This window comes from Thamnophis elegans, chromosome 7, assembly GCF_009769535.1.
Source record: "Thamnophis elegans isolate rThaEle1 chromosome 7, rThaEle1.pri, whole genome shotgun sequence".
NCBI classification, from domain to species: domain Eukaryota; kingdom Metazoa; phylum Chordata; class Lepidosauria; order Squamata; family Colubridae; genus Thamnophis; species Thamnophis elegans.
In genome coordinates, this window is record NC_045547.1 from 30643174 (window position 1) to 30650935 (window position 7762).

Genomic DNA, 7762 nt, shown 5'->3' on the forward strand with positions numbered 1-7762 from the left:
ATATTTTCATTTGTCTTTATTTCTATGCTTTTGAATTATATCCATGCTTTTATAAAGTAACTGAGAAAATTGCTCTTCATGTTAAAAGGAATACCATAGAACCAAATGGAAAACTTTCCACATCAGGAGAGCTATATTTCCTCATCATTGAATCAAGTTGTACATATTCTATACCACTATGCAAAACCTCCCTCCCCACCCCCATTTAAGGCTGAGAACTCTTTCAGAACCCATTAAAATAACTATGTTGCTTTTTAAAAAGAAAGTTCTTACAAATTTCAAGATGAAATAAATTATCTAACTCTTGTTTAACGAAGCAAATGCCCATGTTCCTAAATTAAGTTAATTTTGAAAAGACTGATATATATGGCAACAGTGATTATCAGTGTAAAATTTTAATCACAGTCAGGTGCTTTTTACAATCCTTTTAGCCTTTCAAACAAAGGCATGGGAAATACTAACCCTTGTGTTTTCCTCTAGTTAAGTGACCTGTGCTTAACGTTGGAATGATTGAAGCCGCTTAAAAGCCCTTGAAACAACAATACAATGTGTTTATTCAAAAAACAATTAACTAGATTCATATAGCTCACCAAGCCAACCAAATAACCTAATTTCTAGCTAACCACAATATGCAAATACAATCGATGCAGTTTTATGTAGAAATTACCCTTTTTCTTGGCATGATTTTTTTCCCTTTAAGATTTTGCAGGAGATAAAAACTTTGCACTTCCAAAACTTTCGTTGTGGTTAAACTGGAAGTCCCCATCCCCAGAGTGGTTGCCGATGGTACAGTTACCAAGAAGCAACTCTACTCAGGATTTCCTTCGAGAGACAAGCTGGCAGTGTAGGAAATCGAGGATTATATGGAAGTATTATAATTCTCCAACCCCAGAATAAAATAACGGATTGAAGGTATATCGGAGTCTATGGAGGCATCTTTGGATAATCTGCACTAGGTTATCACAATTTTATTTTTCCTTAATGGCAAAAGGCCTTCTTTGGAGGATTTTAAAAAGGAAAATTGGGAGGAAACCAGGAATAATATGCGAAAACCCGTCTGAACCAAGTTCCTACATTGCGCTGCAGGGCTCAGAGATACTCACCTCCTACTTAGCTATTATTCACCCAGCTATTTCCGCCAACAAAGTCCCAGTTGCCTCACGTGATCGCGCCTCTACCAATCACGAACTGCCGCCTCGTTCTCGATTTACAGGATCTTCTTAAGAGGGCGACGTGATTACGCGCGAACGACCATTACGCCTTGACGTGAAAGGAGGCAGATCAGCCATCTTTCTGCCGGGCGGATGTTAGTTTAAAACAGTAGAACCCAAGCCGCCATATTTGTAAAGGCGGGGTGGTGGGGTGGGGCTTTAGAGCGTACTGCTTCCATCTTACCCAGTGTTGGTGTTTACGGCATATGAGACGTTGACATTGAGTGGAGAGCAAATAATAAAAGAGTATTTAGGACTAGAAGCATGGGAGAAAGTGTACGCAGAGGATCACAATAGGAAGATGCAGAATAAAGATTCTCAGGATGAAAGGCGGGAGGTACATAAAAATAAAGTTTTCTCATTGGTTGCAAAGGTTGCAAAGCTTAAATTCCACTGAATGCCATACAACACTGCTAACGGGAGACTGAGACACAGGCTAAAATTGATTCAGGTTAAAGGCACAGTCGGCTCTTTTATGGGTAGTACATGTCCTCGACTTATAACAGTTTATTTAGTGACCATTTGAAGTTAAACAGCATTGAAAAAAGTGACACGACCATTTTTCACACTTAGGAGCTGCAGCATCCCCATAGTCATGTGATTCAAAATTCAGATGATTGGCAACTGACTCATATTTATGACAGTTACAGTGCCTTGGGGTCATATGATCAGCTTCTACGACCAAGTCAATGGGGAAGCCAGATTCACTTAACAACCGTGTTATTAACTTAATAACTTCACTTAATAACTGTGGCAACAAGGGTCACAAATCAGGGCAAAACTCAATAAATGTTTCACTTAGCAACAGAAACTGTGGGCTCAATTGTGGTTGTACATCAAGGACTACCTGTTAAAAATACTGGCTAAATGCTGCAGAGCGAAGTATATGGCTAGAACTTGAGCCAAATCAAGGGTCTGTTCAGCAGTTTGGAGAAATGGAAACCCTCTTGAAAATAATTCAGCCCCAGTCAAATGGAGTATCAGTTACTAGTGGCCATATATACTGTTGAGTATGGTGTGCTTGGTGAAAGGAGGTTTTTGAATTTACAATATATTATTAAGCTTTCTGAAGGCATCTTGGGTCACTGGTAGGAAAGAAAATTGTTGGCTTGATTAAATTTTAGTCTAATCAGTTGGGCGATTCTTAATTTAATCATATTATTGCTGAACTATTACAAGCATATCTCAAAAATATTGCAGACCCCTACAATAAAGTCAATATCGCAATAAAATAAGTTACACTAAAAAAAAAATTTCCCCAGTGCATGTAAAACGGATACCTATATTAGACTAAAGTCTATAAAGTATTTACTATATCTAAAAAGATGTACATATCTTAATTTAAAAATATTTTTTGCTGAAGAATGGTAATCATCTGAGCCTTCAGTGAGCCATATAATCTTTTTGTTGTTGGAAGATCTCGTAAAAAACATCTGCAAAGTGCAATAAAGCGAAGTATAATTAAACCCGATTATATCTATACATATGTTTGACTGTAAATTAACCCTTAGTAGTTTTTTTCAAAAATCTTATTTTAAGAGTACCTGAGTTTATACTTCTAATTATCTTGATGTGATAAGGATTGGAAATTTTAAAAATAAGTGTACAGTATTTTTCCTTCTCTGCATCATTAAACTGGTATATTGGAGGAGAAGTAAAATGTTTGTAAACGGTCTCATTACATTATATTAACTCATGAATAGCTGCAGCTGCAATTGAACATTGCAAAAATATCCAATGAAAGTTTGGAATTGATATTAATATTGGTACGAACCTCATATTTATTGAGGATAAGGTTATCAATTGTGTCTACATATTTCCAAAATCAAAGGTTATGTTTTACAATACATATGATAATGGAGTCATAGTTTTTTGAATTGATTAGGTTGGTGGGGGTCTCATGATAAAATATCCAATCACCTTTCAGAGTGGAATGTTTTGTAAACCCAGTTCCAATTGTTAAAGTTGTTGAACAAGAGAATGTACTTCCCACAGGAATTGGTTGTCTACTGTAGTAGGTAGACAAATAGGTAGAACTTTGTCACCAATTTAGCAGAGATGTCTTTATATCCTTATACTGTGATTATCAATGATAGTGTTTAAATTCTGCAATTTTGAATATGTTACATAAACATTAATCCAGCAACAGTGTTAAAGATTTAACTTGGGTTCACACAGCATATTATAATATAAAATGGTTTGTGTTGTGTTGTGCACCCAACCATTGTGATATATAATATATGTGTATGTGTAAATATTACTTATAGTGATGTCTATATGTAATCAACAAACTATTTTTAAAATCATGCAGTATATATTTAATATCATTTCATTCAGTTTAGTACCAATGGGCACTATTTAGATAGCCTTAGTTTGTTCTGTTAATCAGTGTGATAAAAGATGAATTTCCTACACATGAATGATACTGTATTGCATAATTACATATGGTGTGATTCTTACTCATTTTAGTGACTATTGTTAGTTATGAAAATTGCAGCATCTCCAGCTTTTTACATACAGCTAAAGGGTTATAACCTTGCCTTCATCCTTCAAAAAAAGCTAGAGTTTACTTGCACATATTCCTATCTTTAACTTTATGTTGCTGTTATGTAAGAATGAAGCTCAGCGTTTGGGGGGGGGGAGCATTGTTTGGTTTGGTATGAAGAAATGGAACCTGTTGGTTGAGGTTAAATAGCAACATTTTCCTAGCCATGTCTAGAGGTGAGGCAGGTCTGGGTGCAAATTTGGAATATTAGATGTTTACCTACACAATATTCCTATTCCTGCTTTTTGACATTGGATGTTGTTTCTGAGGCTGTGAAAGACAACAAACCACTTTAAGAAAAATGTAAAGCATTGCATGATGGGCAGTACAGTACAGATGTACTGTACTCCAACACTAGAAAAGGTAGACTCAAACAGATCTATCCAAGTGCCAAGCCTTGACGTAGTCAAACATTTTCAGAGGAAGCAATAGAAGTAAATTGCAGTGCTTTGGAAAACAGCCCATTCATTCTGAAAACATGTTATTATTGAAGCAGTTTCCCATAACCTGCTTTAAAAGATGAAATTCCAACATTGCAATCTGATATGTTTTGGAATTTAGTAGTAGTACAAATCCAACCTATCTGTATGCCACTAGCATTCTCATCACGACCTTTAACTGGGTGAAATAGTGCACCAGAGGGCAACTGTTGAAATAAGATTATCTCAAATGGATTAATGTACAGAAAGGGTCTAAATTCTGGGACCCATCATTCCCGAGAAAATGAAATTTGGGGAAATTGTGGCTTCTTCAATGCTACTGGCTGCTGTTGCAGTCAGTCAGGGTTCTATAACCGTTTCCCAGCAAGTCTTGCACCTTCCCCCACCCACCAGCAGCCACTTAGCTGTCTGCTACAAAGGGAAGATTTCTGATGCTCCCTGCAGAATTCCCAAGAAGGGAAGCTAGCAGGAAATCATTCCTGCTCCCTCCTCCTCCTCCTCCTCTTCTTCTTCTTCTTCCTCTTCTTCTTCTTCTTCTTCTTCTTCTTCTTCTTCTTCTTCTTCTTCTTCTTCTTCTTCTTCTTCTTCTTCTTCTTCGCCTATCCTTGGTCATTCCATGTCTCTGTTTAGGGAAGGAAATTCTATATCTCTGAAATGGTGACCCAATAGGGTATTGGTTATACCAAGATTAATTGATTATAATTATTCAGATATATTATAATAAAATTACATTATTCAATTATAATTAATTAATTAATGATAACTAAAGATCTTCCATTTCATACTGTAGAAATATCTGTTCTGAAGCAAGGCATTTGAAGCTTATTATTTGACACTTATTCTGACATCGGTCCAGTCTTTTGCTGCTGTAGGATCACAATACTTCATTACAGCAATACTTTGGGGTTATATTTTCTCTAGGGTGATGGGTACAGTTCAGTGTAGTGATTTTGACCTTTAAAGCCTTTAGCAGTTTGGCTCTACTATGTCCTCTTCATCTTTAAGCCATCATGAAGCTATGAACTATAGACATGACGTCTTCATCTTTAAGTAGGAGACTTCTTGTTAAGAATGCTCAGATACCCTACTTCACCAAAAGACTTTGATGTGCCTCAGAGGACAACTCTCCGCCTTCTAGGAGTCCTGAATTCAAATCTCATTTAAAGAAAACCAGGACATTTCATTGCATTGAACAGCATGGCACAACAACAGCTCCTGGACATACACAGATTAACTGATACAAAGTTCACTTCATTACAGCTTTCTCTGTTGTAGTCAGAGATACTATATTGCTATTTAAATAGTAGTAATTGGATGTGTTATGTTTATTTAGTTACTTACTAGATTAGTTTGTTATTAAATGTAGATTCTGGGCTTGTGTGAATATTAGAGGTGATTTTTAAAATATATTTATTGGATTATGTTATACATTCCACCTTTCTTCCTTGAGCTTTCAAAGCACTTCAACTCCTGTGGATGCACCTGGAATCTGTTTTTATTTTGTACTAACAACTGACGTGCAAGTACTTGAACTGATGATGAACTTAGTAAGTTTTCATGACTGAGAGTGAAAGTGGAGTTTCCCAGCCCTAGTTCAATGCTGTTACACACTGCATCACGCTGACATGTATTTTTAATTAAAAATATGTATTCTTTATTATGCATTCTTCCCCACGGTTTTTTTTTGGTTGGTTTTTTTTTTTTTTGCTGCTGCTTACATGGCCTCTTTAACTGTGAATAGTTAGATCAGCAAAAAGCATATAACAAATTGTTCTTGAAGACTGAAGGGCAATAGCCTCTATTCATGGAAGTGTGAACAGAATTCAGGGAAGCCAGTAAAACTTCTTTTCCAATAGCAGTAGACTTAGCAGTAGACTTAGAGCCGAGGTGGCGCAGTGGTTAAATGCAGCACTGCAGGCTACTGCTAGATCAGCAGTTCAGCGGTTCAAATCTCACCGGCTCAGGGTTGACTCAGCCTTCCATCCTTCCGAGGTGGGTAAAATGAGGACCCGGATTGTTGGGGGCAATATGCTGACTCTCTGTAAACCGCTTAGAGAGGGCTGAAAGCCCTATGAAGCGGTATATAAGTCTACTGCTATTGCTATATTCCAGATGGTCATGATATGCAAATTGCATTGTGCAGATGTGACCTTAATCTAAAGGATTTTTCATTGGCATTGTGTGTGTTGTCTTTCACTATCATTATTGTAATTTCAACTCCACAGAGTATTTAACAGGGTAGTCTTAGGCGTATTTATACAAAGTCTAAGGTCTATTTCCCTTTAAATTCGTAATTTTGAATTCATCTATGCAAATCCATTCAAATGGTTGTATCTTTCTAACAAGAATTTAAAACGTTTCAAATAATTTTAGAGATTCTGTTTCAGATCTCATTATTAATGTGATGAAGAAATTCTGTAGTTTTTTTTATGTACAGTGAATTTCAGAATTCACGTAACATTCTCATCTTACTCTTTGGCTTTTTCTAGTTTACTTTCAAGTGCATTAGGTTTCATACATCTGGTATTGTTTCTTTCAGTTCACACCAGTCATTTACTCCAGGCCTCCCAGGGATCTGGAAATTGATTTTCTTGCTTTCTCAGGACAGTGATAGTGCTTCTAGCAAATGTTAAATAAATACAAGGAGTCCTTAACCAAGACCACAATTGGAATCAGAATTTTCATTGTTAAACAAGACAGTTAAGTGAATCAAGGCACAGTGTGCATTCTGCAGTTTGTGTTGGAAGTGTACCTGCAAAGCCTCACAAACTGTTCATGAGACTTTGCAGGAAGTCCTTTTAGGAATGAGGCTGTGCACTGCACTGTGGTTCTAGTGCTGCTTTTTGTGTGTGTGTGTAGGACATGATAAGCAACACTAGAACCAAGTGGTTCTGGGACTGCTTGCCTTCCTGCAAGGCAGGGTGCAAGGGAGCCAAAAGAACAGAAATGCCGGTGGGGTGGGTGAGATAGGTGGGGGGAGGTGGAGGTAGTTCTTAACTGAAGCTTGGGGTGGATCCTCAGCTAATGACCGGTTGCGTTCTCTTAATAACAGCATCAAGGAGTGCCAAAATTGCTGTCACTAAATGATGCAGTCACATGCTTCAGGTTATAACTACGTTGCTTAGCAATGGAAATTCTGATCCCAAATGTAGCCGTAAGTCAAGAATTAAATGGAAAAATAAATTATGGCACTACTTATGAACATGCCCATCGCTGAAAGAAGTGAGGATGGCCAATAGCATTTTTTTTCCTGCCAAAATAATGGTTTTGGAAAGCTTAACATTAAAAATGATGAAGGCATGAGGTTACATCAGTGGTGAAATTCAAAAAAATTTACTACCGGTTCTGTGGCCGTGGCTTGGTGGGCATAGCAGGAGGAAGATATTGCAAAATCTCCATTCCCACCCCACTCTGGGGCCAGCCAAAGGTGGTATTTGCCAGTTCTCCAAACTACTCAAAATTTCCGCTACCGGTTCTCCAGAACCTGTCAGAACTTGCTGAATTTCACCCCTGGGTTACATTAGACATGTTACCTGAACTGCATAGTTCCAGCAAGCATCAATCTT

At 37.3% G+C, this 7762-nt stretch overlaps 1 protein-coding gene across 4 annotated transcripts in view; it reads right to left on the bottom strand.

The window, feature by feature from the left end:
• PLA2G6 (phospholipase A2 group VI) overlaps positions 1-7762 on the bottom strand; it is a 35981-nt gene that overhangs the window by 25885 nt on the left and 2334 nt on the right. Inside the window, exon 1 of one of the 4 annotated variants that reach the window (XM_032221511.1) lies at positions 1104-1320. The exons of 1 other annotated variant lie outside the window; for it this stretch is intronic. The gene's annotated coding sequence lies outside the window, so the exon portion shown is untranslated. Of the gene's footprint in view, positions 1-667; positions 1083-1103; positions 1321-7762 lie in introns of those variants that run through there. 2 more of the 4 variants (XM_032221507.1, XM_032221510.1) reach the window with 2 other exon arrangements.